At 35.0% G+C, this 18031-nt stretch overlaps 1 protein-coding gene across 1 annotated transcript in view; it reads left to right on the top strand.

Annotated features, from left to right (window-relative positions):
- The window catches only part of DNAJB9 (DnaJ heat shock protein family (Hsp40) member B9), a 421139-nt gene that overhangs the window by 397276 nt on the left and 5832 nt on the right, over window positions 1-18031 (top strand). The window contains exon 8 of the transcript XR_004351515.1: window positions 7140-7202. The gene's annotated coding sequence lies outside the window, so the exon portion shown is untranslated. The remainder of the gene's footprint in view (window positions 1-7139; window positions 7203-18031) is intronic.

The raw sequence follows: 18031 nt of genomic DNA, 5'->3' as shown, positions 1-18031 counted from the left end.
AATAATCCTCTTGTGGGTAACGTCTCATTTTGCACATCCAAAGATATTCCCCGTATCTTTACAATAACGTTTTTTTTCTCTCAGTCATCATATGTCTATTAGGCACCTAGTACTTGCCAACAGTTCTGATAAGCCTTAATGTTACAAATTCAAAACAAACAAAATCTGTGCTTCCAATAAGTTAACAATGTGGAGTATAAAGTCACAAATGCCAATAGACCACTACTGTGTGCTGCATGCTGTGATGACTGTATTCTATGTGTTCTACAAGGGGTCAATGATTATGTTCTCATTTGCGTAGTTTATAGGGCTAGGCCCTATACAAATTTCATATCTCTGGGTACATTTTAAAGAAAATAAGATATATAATACCACTGTAATATATTATACATATTACATAGAATGAAATTTTGGTGCTATATTGCTGATGAGTTTCTGCTCTATTTGATTGGATTGAATTGAAATCAGAAGTTCAAAGACCAAGGTTACAGAGCTACTTTACTCCACTTATATCAGTCACAAGTACCTACTGCCTCAACAGACAGATACACAAATCAGAAATGAGTTTCCACGTGTTGGTAGAAAATGTGACCACTTTTTATATCTTTGGAGGCCTAAGAGTTGGGTAGAGGACTTGATTCTAAATGTCAGTTCCAAGAAGGGATTATATACAATCTTTTTAAAGTGCTTATGTTGGTGCAAATCCCCATGAATATGACCTATTTATGAGTGAAAGAAATCCTCTTTGAGCATTTCTTACAATGATGCTTTTCCACTTAAGGATTACCCATCCGTTTTTATCTTTGTTGCTTATTGCATATCGAGATTGCCCTTCTCTGTGATTTACTTTTTTCCAAATGCTCTTATTTTAAAGACCTAAGGATGAGACTGCAGATGAGAATTGAATTGATATTGAAACTACAAAAAAAAACCACCCCAGGTTTTATTGTAACTCTAAAAGCGCATTTTAAACCCTGGAACACATTAAGAATAAAAGTTCAAACTCACACTTGTCAAGGCATTTATAGTTAAGTATCATCTATTGTTAATGTTTCCTAATTTGCCATTACTTTCTAACAGTTATGTGTTAATAAGAGAGGCCTAAATCTTTTATCATGTGTCTCCTTACTGGGTTTTATGACCTACCTCCAAAGATGAGGCCGCTGGAACTCCTGCTCAGACAGACAGAAAGGCAGCACATAGCTCAGGAAATTGGTGCTGATCTGGACATCAAAAATCCTCTCTCCTCATTTTGGCCTTTTTCTCTTTAAAGACACAGGCTGGGTCAATCGTAGAGATAGAGAATAATAACAAGAAAAAAATTAAGAGGAAGTTTTAAACTCTTCTTCCCCCAAAAGCAATGCTGAATTGAGCTGGATGGCATCTTTGATTGATAAAAGGAGAATGGGTAGAAAGCTAAGAAGACAAAAGAAAAAAAAGGGAAGAAAATATATATTCACTGAGCATAATATGCAGTGGGTTCCAGTGTTGTGCTGTAGCCAGCTAGTACTGGCTCACCTGAAAGAGCTCATTGTTAAATTTTCAAGAATTTTTCAGAGCAGTTGTTAGAAACATCCATTATTAAAAATTAAATTGTATAAACCTTCACTTAGCTAAAAATTAAAAGCAAAATTAAAACACTCAAAGCTCAATCACTTCCAAATTATTTTTCATTTTACTATTATGTTCTCGAGGTTATCCATACCTATTGTATCTGTGGCGGAAATCCTGTATAACAGTGCACTACTAGACATATCTTTTCAGCTCTGTATTCAGTGACATCATATTGGCAGCTCAAATTACCCATGGCTGGCAAATGCTACAAATCAGGTATTGATTTATTGTTTTGTTGATTGTCTAATGTTGAGAAATGTTAATGATGAAAATTAAAATGGAAAGTGTGTCATGCAGTTACATTATGAAGAATATAAAATTAAGGAAATATTTATCTTTTGAAAACTATTATCTGATTCAGCAAAGATGTGATGCACGTCATTCATGAGCAAATAAGATTCTGACACACATCTTAGTTGTTTCACTTTCCTCCTAACTTGTTATAGTAAACAAAAGTATCAACCAGCTTTGATGTCGCATATCAGATTTAATGATGAGGCACTTATTGGGGAAAGAGATGGTAGATTGGGATCTGACTCTTTTTGCCAAATCCTGGTTGAATTGAAGCCATAATTTGTCTATCACTACAAGAGTTTGGAAAATATCAGTGGAAGCATTGGTAGAACCAATTGGTTATGTAGAATTTACAATAATAAGTATTGTGTATTTTACCATTAATTGCTAATTGTGTGCTACACATTCATGTCAATAACATTTATAATAAACTTATATACGTACTTTTTTCTTCAGAGAGCCTGTTGTTTATTTGTCAGCATACTACTGATAATTATTAAAATTTTCTCTTATTCCCTTATTTAATTCTGTAACAATTCCTTGAAGTAGGTATTATCCACATTTGTAGCTATGGAAAATGAGGCCCAGAAGAGTTTGGAAATAGTACCAATGTCACATAGCTGTTAGAGAATATAGTTGGGTTGGGGTCTCAGGTATATTCTGGCCAGGGCCTGGGCTTTTGTACTGACACCACTCTGACACTGACATTTACTAGTTAAAGACCTCAGTTGTCACTTGTGCTACATTCTGGCCTCAGCATCCTCTTCCATGAAAGGAGAATGACACTATTCATTCCTCCTCAGAATTGTTGTGAGGATCAAATGTGAAAATAATTTGTAAACTTAAGGTGTTAAAATATTACCTAATTATTTACTTAAGAGCTAGACATTTAAGATAGCATTTTGCTTGCAGAGCTTTACTATTTCGAGTCTGACTCAGGCTCCTTGAAAATTAACTTTTCCATATACTACCTGAAAAACAGAATATGCACTTCATTTTCTTTTGGAAATACTTTCTGTTATAAATTTCTAGATATTTTCCTGTTCTGGGCTTCTTTGCAAGTCTCCAACATCTTTTCTGTAAATTTAAGCACTGTTCATCTTTTACAGTAATAGATTGATGGTTTCTTAAAGTGTTTGGCAGCTCTGTATGCCCACGTTTTTATCAGCCTAGAGCATCCCTGAGGGTAATGTGTGACCAGAGGATCTGGAAAAGCAGCCAAAAGCTAAAACCAATGCATAAGTGAAAAGAAAGGAAAACAAATTATTTCTTTGAAAAGCAATCAAGTTGTTTGCATTAGAGTATTGTTACTTATAACCTTGGCTAATTTAAAGTTATTGGAGAATGTAAGTACATTTTAATACCCTCTGATACCTCAGTATTAGATTGAGGTATGGATAATAGATAATTTTGCCCTGTATCTGTCTCCCAATGCCAAAGCACTTCCAGGTGATGACATTTTCTATTGCAGTTCTGAGTGTTTACAGGCCTTGATTCTGCTAGGTAATTATAGAATCTACCATGGCAGTAAGGCTCACTGCATGAGCTAATGCCATGATATAGAATTAATCAAACCTAAATGAAAAGGTCATTAGAGAGTTAAATTATTTCAGTGATACCAGAGTAACACCACATAAACAAGAATTATCCTCCATTTTGATATAATAGATTCTGAAATTTAGTCATTAGTTTCACCTCACTAAGCCTATTTAATTACTGATGTGGTTAATTACTTAAGCCCATTGACCACTGTTTAGTATTCTGTTACTTATATTTTTGGCTCTTTGAAAAAAAATGGTATGTCACATTCTTAACTTATCGTTATGCTTCATCTTAATTACTTCCTATGAGCTAACAGAGATGATCTAATAAAACACTAACAGTACAGGGCATGACTATTTCTTAAAAAAAAAAACACTAACAGTTATTTATTAAACTTTTACTATATAGGGGATTGTGCATAGGTATAAAGGGAAATTGTTCTTTTCATGGTAAAATAAGTGAATTTCCTAACACATTAGAATGGTATTTAGTTTCTTAGGGGAGCTTTAATGGCCTCCTTTGCCACTGTCCCTGACCAGAACAGAGCAGATTAAGAATCTGTGTAGAAATGTGCTTTAAGGAATTCTGGATGATTTGAGGCAGAGAAATGGTGCAGTGTCACTTAACAGCTGAATGTCCATTTTCTCTGGCAGGTTAATGTAGTTTGCTGATGTAAATGTGTAGTAGTCAGGGTAGGCTAGATTATGTTGCACTAAGATACATTCCCATTATCTCATTGACAACAAAGATTTATTTCTTGCTTATGCCACATGTCCCCTGTGAGTTAGCTCAGTCTTACATCCTCTCTGTTAGGGGCTAAGGCTGACAGAGGCTTCATCTTAATTTCCATAACCATCAGGGTAGGGGGAAGAGCACATAGTGAATTACACACTTATATTTTCCCCAGAATTACAATCTTACCACGTGCCCCAAAGAAACAGGACCAGAATATTCATGTCCAGCAATAATGACTATCACACACCACCACTAAGGACTTAAGTGGAGGGAGCAAGAAATGGAGCAAGTCTCAAGAAACTCTGTTGTAGTTCTTGCTCTGTATGGTCACATCACTCCAGCTAAAATTCTATAACCTTTGAGCAGTACTAGATGAATTCAACTGAGCATTTTGGGTTACCTGTGTGCTCTTTTTTTTTCTGTGTAATCTGTAATCTTTCAGAGATGCTTCAGTCCTCCTTTTAAAATCTCACTGCATCCTGATGTTCTCATATAGAATTGATCAAAAGCAAAGATTTAATTATTTGAATAATTATTTTCCTATGTACAATGAGGGAAGGAACTGTAATCACTGCTTTTCCAAAGCATCTCACTCAGTGCCAAGGTCAGAGTGTTGCAAAATAAATGTAGGTTGTGTGAACAAATGAATGAATGAGAAGATAGAAATTCCAGCCAATTTGAAGGGGGGTGTCAGCTGGAAATATTTAATATCTATTTGTATTTCAGTTCTTATCTTTATCATTTCTTCATTCTACATCCTTTGCGCTTAATTTATTCATTTTCATTTGTTTTCATTTTCTTAAATGAAAGTTTAGTTCTATTTACACCTTCCTTTTTTAATACAAGCATATAAGCATTTAAAGTTATATGTTTCCCTTTAATCAGTACTCTTTCTGTGCTCCACAAATTTAGATATGTTGTATTTTAATTATTATTGAGTTCAAAATATTTTCTAGTTTCTGCTGTAATACATTTTTTGATCCACATGTTATTTAGAAGTGATTATTTAATATGCAAATATTTGAGGGTTTTTTGGGTATATCATTGCAAATGAAGATAATTTAATATCATTTCATAATTAATGAAGACTTACCTTCTGGTTGAGCATATGGTATCTTTGTGAATATTCCTTGTGCACTTGAAATAGATGTGTATTGTTTGCTATTGTGTTCTATAATTTGCAATTAGTCAAGTTGATTGACAGTGTTGTTCATATCTTTTATCTCTTTACTGACTTTTTTCTGCTTGTTTTATCAATTTATGAGATATAGGTGTTGAAGTCTCCAAATATGACTGTTTCTTTCCTAGTTCTGATTTTAATATTTGTTCATAAAATTAAAAAAATTATTTATTATATTGTTAATTGCAAAATGGTGAATTTGTCCATTTCTTTTATTCTGTAAGGAAGTTCTCTCTCTCACACATAGCCTCTTGTCTTTCATAAAAAGTATCTTTCTGGTTGTATTGATTCATTTTTTTGGTCAATGTATTATAAGCCATTATGATTATTATTTTTAATTTGTCCTGAATATCACCAGGAAAGTCCTTTCAGGTAATCTCTGTACCCTTTTAATGTATCCCTTTTAGTATATGAACACATCTTTGATTTCTGATGCAACAAAATATTTCGGGCTCACCTTTTACTTTCCCAGTCCCAAACCTCATATCTTTTAGTTGGAAGTGACATTTAAAAACCAACATCTGGGGGCTTCCCTGGTGGCACAGTAGTTAAGAACCTGCCTGCCAATGCAGGGGACCAGGGTTTGACCCCTGGTCCGGGAAGATCCCACATGCCGCGGAGCAACTAAGCCCGTGTGCCACAACTCCTGAGCCTGTGCTCTAGAGCCCGCGAGCCACAACTGCTGAGCCTGTGTGCCACAACTACTGAAGCCTGCGCATCTAGAGCCTGTGCTCCGCAACAAGAGAAGCCACCACAGTAAGAAGCCTGTGCACCGCAACAAAGGGTAGCTCCCACTTGCCGCAACTAGAGAAAGCTCACGTGCAGCAAGGAAGACCCAATGCAGCCAAAAATAAATAAATAAAATAAAAAAAGATATTAGTGATATCAAACTTAGCAATGCCATTATAAGAAAGGAAATTTAGAGAGCAATATACCTTATAAACAAAGACACATTTGTTAACTAAGAATATCAAATCAATCTAGCAATATATAACAAAAGATAACGAATTTATACTATGACAAATTCAGTTTTATCTCAAGAAATTAAGGTTAATTTATTATGCAAAACTAAGTCAATCTAATGGAATACTAAATAATTGAAAAAGAACAAACTATTGCTATGTACAGCAGCATGGATGAATCACAAATTCATTGTGCTAAATTAAGGAACCCAATATTAAAATGTTATATACCACATAATTTCATTCATTTGGCATTTTGGAAAAGGCGATAATATAGGAGGACAGAACAGATGAGTGGGTTCCAGGAGTTTGATTGGGAATATGTTGTGAATACAAATGAAATGAGTGAGATAATTCTTTGGGATATAGGAATATTTCTGTATCCTACTCTGGTTGTAGTTATGAGAATACATGCACATGTAAAAACTTACTGAACTTTACACCAAAAAATGTGACTTTTGCTCTATGTAAATTAAAACAAATCCAAAAACAATTTTAGTTTTTATATTAATAGAAAAAAGCAGATAAACTGGCATCTTAATAAAATTCAGACAATGCTTTTGACAAAAGTCAATATCCCTTTATGATAAAATGTCCTAGCAAATTAGGAGTAGAAAAAAATTTTCTTACTATGACAAAGGGTATTTGCAACAAACCTAGCATTAACATTATACTGACTGATGAAATAATGAATACTTTCCCCCTAAGATTGAGAATAAATACACCCACTCTCACTATGTCTGTTCAATGCTGTATTGGGCAACAAGGCTAAAAAAACCCTCCCAATTCCAGAATGTGTTTTCATATTTCAGTATCTACAGAGGAGAAAGGCCCACTAGAAGGATACCTAGTTGGAGACCTAGTACCCAACAGAGGTAGGTACCATTATTATTTACATTTTGCAAATACCGAGTCTTAGAAATGCTATTTAGTTTGTTGTTAAGGCTGAAAATTGAACACTAAATTTTATGTTTCTAACCACTAAGCTGTACTTAATAAGTTACACTCAATTTCTCTTTGCATCTTGTTACTTCATCTCAACATTTTGTATAATCTTTGGTCCAAGGTCTATGATCCAGAGAATAATGACATTGGAAGTCTTGTTTGGAATATTTGAGAAAACTTTTGCCATCTGAGGCTTACTGTTTTTTTTAATCCAAACATTTTTAGCTACTCATTTTTAATTAAATGGAACATAATTATATGATTAGACTCAGATGAGCTACAGGGAAATTTACCAATGTATTTGAAACTAAAAGATAATTGGAAAGTCTATCTGTGATGCCCAAAACTTTAAGAAATACATACTTTAGTTTTATCAGTGGCTTTGCACTGAAAATTATTCTGGGCCTGCAAAAGCAAAGCTCATTCTGGAGAACCGTATTGCAGAATTTCATGACACATTCTGAGTTCATATGGCAAATTAATAAAGGACATCATTCTGGGTCCCTTAAAGTTATGTTTTGCATTTTACTTTACAAGTTACTTAGAAATTCATTCTTCTATCTTGGCATGAGATTAGTTCAGTCTCCTAAAGGCTATCAGCATTGTCTTTGAGTGACAGGCTCTATATTGGAAGTTAAGACTTCTTAGTTTTAATTTGTATTTCAGAGTACTAGTTTGTAGGTGGGAGAAGCCAGAGCCCCTTCCAGAACCCATTCTACCTTGTTGGAGATAGTTTCTGGACACTGCAGTGCTTGAATGGTGCTTGTGTTCACTGCCAGCTTTTATGGAGGATCTTTATTTCCTTCTGACCCATTTAAGCCTGTTAGGTGATGAGAGGAAAATGAAGGAAACTCTTCCTTCATTATGTACTGCTATTATGTACATTATGTACTTCTATTATGTACTGCTTCCTCACTGTCACCTTTACTGGGTCCCAGAAGGGAGAGTATAAAATCCCAAAGGAGAGTGTAAAATCACAGGTAGAGATTAGTATATTCAAAGAATGAATTTCCTGCTGGTATCCTGTTTTGTTTTACGTTTTGGTTTTTAGAACAGAATTCCACTTAATTTTTTAATCTAAGAGAATTATTTTTTCTATGATAAGATTTGGAATTACCCTCAGGCAATTACTTAATTCAGGAACTATCTGCTGAATACCTAAACCAGTGATGGGAAAGGAATTTTGTTGAGAAGGAAAATAGTGCAAGTAAAATATTTATGGCTAGTAAAGTATTAATAATTAAGTTTATGGAATATAAAAAATGAGAAATAATATTACAGTACATTCTATTAAGTGGCCTTGTAAAAGAGAAGTGAAGATGAAAGGACATGAGTAATTGTTTATTAATTTGAAAAATAAGTAGGGAGGTGTGGACTTGTGTGGATATTCTGTTTCTTCTATTAAGTTTATTTCTGTCAATAGGCATAGTCGTTTTCATTTTTTAAGTATCGTATTAGCAGAAATCAGTGTATAGAGAGAGCAGATAGCAGTGAGCCAGAAAGTTACCAAAAAATGTAGGAAGTATAATGATTAAAAAAAAATACCAGATGGAATGGATCACTAATGATATGCTGTCCGATGCCAATATAGCCAAATGTCTTCAGAAGATAACTGACCAGGTAGGCTTCATCTCCTATCTCCTAGAATACTAATACCCTCATGGTCCCACCAAATGCAACAGGAGGCCAAACAGTCAAGAAAGCAAATCATAAACTATGGAAGCTTAATAAATTAGTAAAATAGATGTTAAAGGATGTATATGTGATAAGAACTAGGGTCATGTGAGGAATTAGAAATGTGGAAGGTTAGAGAGAAAAAAGGAAAATCTGTCTATATATCTTATTAATTTACTGATTTCTGTATAAGCCAAACATTTCCCTGTGTTTTTGAGTTAAAGTAGGCTATAGTTAATTAAACTGAAACTTGTATAGGGTTTAAGATTGACTTACAAAACATTTTATCTCTCATTAAAAACTCCAATCAATTAGTAGCGGCTACTTGAATTGCTCTATGGGGTTGTATTGTGAAGCCATATTCAAGTTCTGTGAGAGTGTCATAATCAATTACTTATGTCTACAGTGATCATGAGAATGTCTGCAGTGATTATGACTTCTTACCCTGAATGAGACCTTTCAAAACGGATGGCTCTTATGTAAACCAGGGCTCAAATCAGACTAGGATTGAAAATTTGTCAGACTTCTAACGTCAAGCAGATATGGAGTTTGATGAGGAATAGATGACCAGTGACTGTATGTTCTAGAGACCGCCTAGAGCCTAAATATAAAAGACAGTTTAAACCCAGACATGAAGAAGAAGCTGGACTCACATTACATCACATGATTCTTGGCTTGGAATCAAAGATTTGAGGAGAAAGATTCAGCCAATAGACTTCAGAATGTTCTTGGTTAAGGAAGGCTGAGATTGGCTGATACAAGGTTTTGTTTTCTTGGGTGATCCCTGGTTTATGGATAGTGCTTTTACATCTTTCTTGGACTTTGGAATATAATCCATAAGGATTCCATATGCTTAGGGTATATCACTGAATATGTTCACTTGAGTTCTGATAATATAGTACATCCCAGCCTTAAGAGAACTGGTTGGCAGTTCTTGGGGAGATAACAATTCCTGTAATGGTTTGTTTGCTTTTTAAAAGATAGACTTGTAGGAAAAACAGGCACAGTAATAGAATGCTTAAGAATATTGGAAAAAGTTGGATGCATTTTGAGTATATGTAGACCAAATTCAGTGATTCAATAGGAACTTCTGTCTCTGAGGCTATAATGGATTTAGAAAACCAAAAGACACATCAGTGAGAAGAATGATTAATGCAACATTACTCTTAGCAATGTCAGTCAGAGTCCAAGATCCTAGCTATCTGCTGGAACAGGTAACTGACAGAAATTCTAACATACAGACATTGACTTTGCTATTAAAAAGCTAGGAAACCAAGCAGGGTAATTGTGAATGAGGTAGTGACCAAGTTATCAGTGAACTCTGATCAGTGGATTGGTGGCATTGGACTGATAAAGCAATATCATGAGATTCCGTCTACTTCTCTACCAGGGCCTAGTTATAAGGCTAGTTAAAACCTATGGAAGGAAGCTATGACCAGGCTTAGAATCAAGGGCTACAATTCTGGATATGAAGAAAAGAATTTGTCAGGTACTTCAAGTTTTATCCAATTTTTGAAGTTCTCTGTGGATGTAATTTTACAGTCTCTTTGTAGGTCTATTCTATTGATTAAGGGAGTTAAAAATAATTTTATAGTTATATATAATAATTGATTGCTCTCCTGGAGATAAAATTCTTCCTACTCTATAGCTGTGAGTGTGGAAAATGGTGTCCTTTTGAGACAATAGAACCAAACCAGGGAATTCCTTGCAGTCTAGTGGTTAGTACTTGGCCCTTTCACTGCTGTGGCCCGGGTTCAATCCCTGGTTGGCGAACTAAGATCCCGCAAGCTGTGAGGAGTGGCCAAAAAATAAAAAATAAATAAAACCAAACCAAACCAAATGTACAATTAATTGAAAGCAAGAACTTTCCCTGAGGTCCATGGATCCTTAGGGTTTACGAGTGGAGTTTGAAAAACCACTAAACTGGTGAAGCTCTATCATATATATATATTTTAATTTTCATTGTAGTATAAAATATTTTATAACGTATCATATAGGTATACAACTTGATGAATTTTCTCAAAGTAAACACATCTCTGAAATCAGTGCCTGGAACAAGAAACATTGTCAGCATCCCTGAAGGCCAGTATCCCTTCCATTCACTAATCCTGTAACAAAGGTAGTTGCTGTCCTGACTTCTAACCCCATAGGTTTATTCTAGTATTGATCTAAGTGGAATTCTATAGAAAGTGCTTTATTCGTCTGTCTTCTTTCTCTTGACATTTTACTTGTGAAGTTTATTCATGTTATTATGACTAGGTGTAGATTGTTCATTCTCATTACTAAATAATGTCCCACTGTGTGACACTGCCATGATTTACTTATCTATTTACTGCTGATGGGTATTTAGATAGCTTCTAGTTTGGAGCTATTGTAAATAGTATGTCTATGAATGTTTCAGTACATGCCTTTTGGTAAATATATTTTGGCATTTCTGTTGTATAAATCTAGTAGTGAAATTTCTGGGTCATAACTGTAGACCCTCTACTTTCATCAGTCTGATTATCTCTCTAATTTCAATGTTCACTCTTCCATCTTTTCAAAATGGCATAGTAAAGTTTATGGTTTGAATCTCTCCATTTTTTTTTGCAACAAAAACATGGAGTAATAGATTAAGCATTGAAAATTAAATTTAAAAAGATATATCAGTGCTCCAAAGAAAGATATTTCCATAAACTAGAAATGAAAACACACACTCATTGTGCATCGTGATAGATAATAATAAAACCACACCAAAATATTATCCTCGAACTAGAAAATATCAAGGATAAAAATGAAACTTTAAGTGCAAGTAGGTTGGAGAAAACAAGTTATTTACACAGCAACTATAATCATAGTCGACTTCTCATCAGCAGTGCTAAATACTAGAAGATGAGGAAATGCTATTTAAAAATGCTGTTTAAAAAAGATGAGGAAATGCTGTTTAACACTGAAAACTGTCACTCAAAGAAGAGGGGTAAATTAAGGTATTGCCAGGGATACAAAAAGCAAGGAGTCTTTCCTCCTGCAAATACTTCTCAGAAAGAATTATTAAAAACGTAGTTCAAAAGGAAGCACAGTCATAAAACCTTGACCACACTTTAGATCAGGTGTCATCAAACTTTTTCTTTGAAGGGTTGTATAGAAAATATTTTAGGCTTTACGAACTACGTCATCTCTGTGGCAACTACTCAGTGAGGCTGTCGCATTGTGAAAGCAGCCATGGACGGGATGTAAAGGATGGTGTGGCTGAGTTCCAATAAAACTATTTTTTTCTTTTTACAAAAACAGGTGGCAGAGCATCTATGGCTCACAGACTGCAGTTTGCAGACCACTACTCTAGATCACAAAGAGAGACTCAAAAAAATTAAAAAATGTAATTATCTCTCTCTGTGCCGCATCTGGTCTGGTCCTATTCAGTATCAGAATTAGTATAGAAATGACATAAAGTTCTTAATCCCTGTATTTGCAACATTTCTTTCTTTAGATTTTATATTACAAGATAATATAATTACAATTCTGTTTTAGAATCCAGCAACAACATATCTTGGATCATTTTTATTTCTAATAGTTATCACTAATGCACACGAACCTTGGCTTTTCAGAAGAAGGGCTCTCTTGTGGAGAGAGCCCCATCATGCCCTGAAATGCTGGGGTCAGATGGGTCTCCACAGATTTTTGTGCCGTTGGACAGAACAAAAGTGTCTTCTGGGCTGAGTGCCACTTAGAAGACTTTGTACGATTACTCAGATGCTTTTTCCTTCATTGCTGTTTCCATGTCTCATTTCAGAAGAACCTCACTGCAGAGGAACAACCTTCTCTCAGGGCTGGATTTAGCAGAATGTGTTTGATCATTTAATTTCTTCACGCCTTCAGTGCAGAAGGGTTACATTCATATTACTGGTTATTGGCAGAGTTGGCAATTTTTTAAGTCAATTGATTTCCTGGCACTAAAGATTACACATTTAAAAACAGTGTTATCAGAAGAAATATGAAGCAAATGCTTAAGTTAAGTCTCTAAATCGCTCTCAGGCTTCAATGTAGCTTGGTTATTCATACAATTTGAGTTAGAAACTGGGGACCCAGGCAAGCAGTGCATGCCTACTAACGTTGACAAAAAGGATACAATATAGAAAGTTTTTATCAGTCTATTCCTAAAAATGTAATTTTTTCCTGGCTCTGTATTCTTCTGCATACTCCTGACTGAGAAATGCGTGTTTCTTTTAATTCTTTTGCTGACTTTATTTTTTTTCTGATAATATTAAAGATGTACTTTTTTTAAGTAATAGATTTAAGGATTTCAGAGGTAGAAGAGACTCAAGATATCCAATGTGTTACCTGATATCAAAACCCTTCTACAGTATTCTTGCTAAATAGTCACTTAGCTTTTGCTTGATTACTTCCTATAATGGATAATTCACTATATCCCATGATTGCCCAGGCCATTCTCAGTCATGTCCTATTGACTAGAAAATTTGTTTCTTATTATAAGTGTAATGTTAAATATTGAATTTCTGTAGTAGAGATTTTCCATAGAGGGTTGAAAGATAAAATTTGTACAATACGAGTTATATCCAGTGTGATTTTGAATAGTTATGACTATGAAACTCTGATCATTTAGTATAATAAAGTTTTATTTATGACCTCCATTATTCCAAAAATGGTTCAAGAAGCCTCAGACAAAAAGCATGACAAGCAAGATAAAGATTAAAGTAGGTGAAGAAAACAGGCCCAAAAAAAATTAAGAAAGGGAAATGACATCAGCTAAAATTACGGTTTATCATAAAATTTGTGATATTAAATACTTCATACTTACTAGTCTAAGCAGCCAAAGCAAAGAGAGATACAAGATAATTTATGGTTAAGGCAGAGCTATTGTTTTCCTTGGTAGGCAAACCGTGGGTCTTCATAACGGATATATACAGGGATGTACTGAACAAAGTCCTCAACCATATCTTCCCAATATATATTTCAGAGGAAGCTTGCTGATAACATGCTACACAGCAATCCAAGTGTGGTTTTGTAAAAGTAGTTCTGTTGCGCTATCCGAGACCTATGGCCTAGTAGTCTGGTTTGACTCAAGGATAATTTGGAATATAAATGGGAAGAGATCATTTGAACATCTACAAAAATTCCATAATTGAACTTTTTATATGAATAGCATAACAGAAAATAAAATGTTATATTCTTTGGCATGATTCAGAAGTACAGAATTTTTAAGTGGTTTCTTAAAGACATGTTCAAATACTTTGACAATGAACTGAGTAACAGAGAGTTGATGTCATTTTAAAATAAAAGTAACCTAATGAAGACAAGCAGCTATGTAGATAATTCTCCTTGAATGAGTTTACATTTATGCACGGCAGGTGGGTGTGTAATTCCCGAGTTCACTACGCAATCCTGAAATGCCATCTGGAAACTAACCAGTAAACTCTAGACTAGTGGTTCTCAAACTTTAGTATATTGAAGAATCACTTGGGAACCTTGTCAGACATGCAGATCTCCCCACAGCCAAATATTCTGTGTGGAATACAGGAATCTGCATTTTGCATGTGATGTGGACACATTTTGCAAAACATTGCTCTAGACCTGGTAAATCTCTACTCTGGGGCTGAGATTACTATAGAGTTAGCCAAAATTATCAGTAGGTCATTATTCACAAATTTTGTTTCATTTAATTTTCCCCCTTTGGAGTTGGAAGATTATGTCTCTTTTTTCACAAGATTTCTATAAGACTGCCTTCATTGATTTAAAGTTCCAGGGACTTCCCTGGGGGCACAGTGGTTAAGAATCCGCCTGGCAATTCAGGGGACATGGGTTTGAGCCCTGGTCTGGGAAGATCCCACATGCCGCAGAGCAACTAAGCCTGTGCGCCACAACTACTGAGCCTGTGCTCTAGAGCCCGTGAGCCACAACTACTGAGCCCACATGCCACAACTACTGAAGCCCACACGCCTTGAGCCAGTGCTCCGCAATGGGACAAGCCACCAAATTGAGAAGCCTGCGCACCGCAACAAGGAGTAGCCCCGACTCGCTGCAACTAGAGAAAGCCTGTGTGCAGCAACGAAGACCCAATGCAGCCAAAAAAAAAAAAAAAAAAAAAAAGTTCCAGCTTCAGAGAAAGATAAAGGAGATTTCCAGAGTTAATATAAAAATCTCTTCTGGTTAAGAATTTTCATTGAACCTCTACACTGTACCACCAAGTTGCCAAGTAACAACTTTGTTTTTATACTGTATTAATATAGTTCATCGACTTTTAGTATTATTATTCTTGGAAACTTCTTTTTATTGTTCACAGGATGCCTGAGGGAGACCATGTTATTTATAGTTGTGTGGTTATAAACACATTGAGAGACACAATCTGTGTCACTAAGTATACGGGGCATAGCAGGATGGAAGAGGCAGTTTTGCTTCTGGTAATCCACTTGTCTTCCTGTATGTGATGGTGAAAAATGAATTATCTGGCTACCTGCTTGAGTAGCTCAGGTGAAAAATTTGCATATTTCAGCTCTTGTACAATCTGGTTATTTGCCTTCTTAAAAACAGAGCTGCTAAAAACAATGTCATGCTTAAATTCACACTAAGAGCAATGACAGAGAATGAAGTTCTCTTTGTCTTAAACTCGGGCTTCATTTACCTAATCACTTTCAGCATTTTCAGAGTCAAACACTGAAGAATGTAAAGCTCTTTGACTAAAGCAACAAAGCTGACATGTGTTCTTTCTACTATTTGTCAGGCACTGTGTTAGGTTATGGGAAAAAGGGAACGAATAGGACAGATGATATCCCCAAGGAGTTCACATTGAATCCCCTCACCTCCTTTTTGGGCTCTTCACTGCTGTACCTCACCCTTGATCCACCAGGGGAATTTCTCCCTGTGAGACAGGTCACTAGGTGAAGAAATCACTTCACCAGGTTATTTTCTGTTATCAGGGATTTTAAAATATTATGTTTTGACAATAAAGTGTTATTGTGTTTCTAAGCTTAGAGAGTAGAAGTAACAAATGAAATCAGTTTTTTGCTTTTTGTTTTTAAGTATCAGGAGGGAAAAAAGGAGAAACATAGAGTAGGTAATGAAGTGGCTGTGATTTCTGATTTTCTTTTCATCTAGGGAAAACGTAATCACAGGGGTTTTATGCTGCTTATATTGACGTGCTATGCTTTCTTTCAACGTGAGTGAGATGCTAGCAGTTATATACAGATGATAAGAAATTCTGAGAATATTGAATGAAAGGATTTCTTTCCTTAGTGAATGGGCAATCTTCCTTGCTTGAAAGAATGCCCTCAAATAAAAGCCCCTGAAATGGCTTTAGATGCAAACTTGGTTACAGCTTCTGTAGAAAAGCCAAGTTTAAGAAACACTGAGCAATCAAGAAGATATTTGATGAGTTAAAAGGGGTTTTCTATTCTAGCTGAGTGGCAGGAAGTTAAGTTAGGCCAAGTAGTAACTAATAAATGATTTCAACAGGTAGTATTAGTGAGAAAATTAGATGTGTATCCTCAGAGTATTTAAATCTTTTTTTTCTAATTTGTGTATCATGTACTTTAGTATTTTCAGTGATTTTTTGGTATAATTTTTTTTCTGTTTTTGATGTTTTCTGTTCTTTTGATGAAATTCTTTCATCAAAAGCCAACCAAACAAACAGAACCCTGAGTTTTGAAACATGCCATATATATATATATATATATATATATATATATATATATATATATATATGCCTGTATTAATTCCATCTATGGGATGTTTGGTTATTTATTTATTTTTAATGGCAGTTTTCATTTAAATTATAAACATTGCATTTGGCTAATTTATAAGATCACAGCATAATTATTCTAGCATAGTTTCTAAAGAACAAATTAGTTCAAATCACTAACAGATTTGCTGAAATTGGTTATGTAATATAGTATTTTAGCAGAATAAATGATTTAAACTAACATAACTTGTGGAGGTTAATAGTAACAAACTTGAGAATAATTCATAGACAAGGTTAGAAATATACTAATATTAATGTTAATGACATTAACATGATTCTTCTATGTTTTACTGATGTAACTAGTCCAGAAAACACATAGTAAGCAACAAGAAAAAATTAGAACCTCCAACAGCGACCAATGCTGTTGAATATAATTATAAGAAATTATAAATTGGCAGGTAAAGCTCTAATCCTAAATATTATATCCATGTGATATCCCTGTAATTTGTTTTTTATTTTTTACATCTTTATTGGAGTATAATTGCTTTACAATGGTGTGTTAGTTTCTGCTTTATAACAAAGTGAATCAGTTATACATATACATATGTTCCCATATCTCTTCCCTCTTGCATCTCCCTCCCTCCCACCCTCCCTATCCCACCCCTCTAGGTGGTCACAAAGCACGGAGCTGATCTCCCTGTGCTATGCGGCTGCTTCCCACTAGCTATCTATTTTAAGTTTGGTAGTGTATATATATCCGTGCCACTCTCTCACTTTGTCACACTTACACTTCCCCCTCCCCATATCCTCAAGTCCATTTGCTAGTAGGTCTGTGTCTTTATTCCTTTCTTATTCCTACGTTCTTCATGACATTTTTTTCCCTTAAATTCCATATATATGTGTTAGCGTACGGTATTTGTCTTTCTCTTTCTGACTTACTTCACTCTGTATGACAGAGTCTATGTCCATCCACCTCATTACAAATAGTTCAATTTCGTTTCTTTTTATGGCTGAGTAATATTCCATTGTATATATGTGCCACATCTTCTTTATCCATTCATCCGATGATGGACACTTAGGTTGTTTCCATCTCCTGGCTATTGTAAATAGAGCTGCAATGAACATTTTGGTACATGACTCTTTTTGAATTATGGTTTTCTCAGTGTATATGCCCAGTAGTGGGATTGCTGGGTCATATGGTAGTTCTATTTGTAGTTTCTTAAGGAACCTCCATACTGTTCTCCATAATGGCTATACCAATTCACATTTCGACCAACAGTGCAAGAGTGTTCCCTTTTCTCCACACCCTCTCCAGCATTTATTGTTTCTAGATTTTTTGATGATGGCCATTCTGACTGGTGTGAGATGATATCTCATTGTAGTTTTGATTTGCATTTCTCTAATGATTAATGA

The sequence above is a fragment of the Phocoena sinus genome, chromosome 9, assembly GCF_008692025.1.
Source record: "Phocoena sinus isolate mPhoSin1 chromosome 9, mPhoSin1.pri, whole genome shotgun sequence".
Taxonomy (NCBI): Eukaryota; Metazoa; Chordata; class Mammalia; order Artiodactyla; family Phocoenidae; genus Phocoena; species Phocoena sinus.
This window is presented reverse-complemented; position numbering and strand designations above follow the sequence as displayed.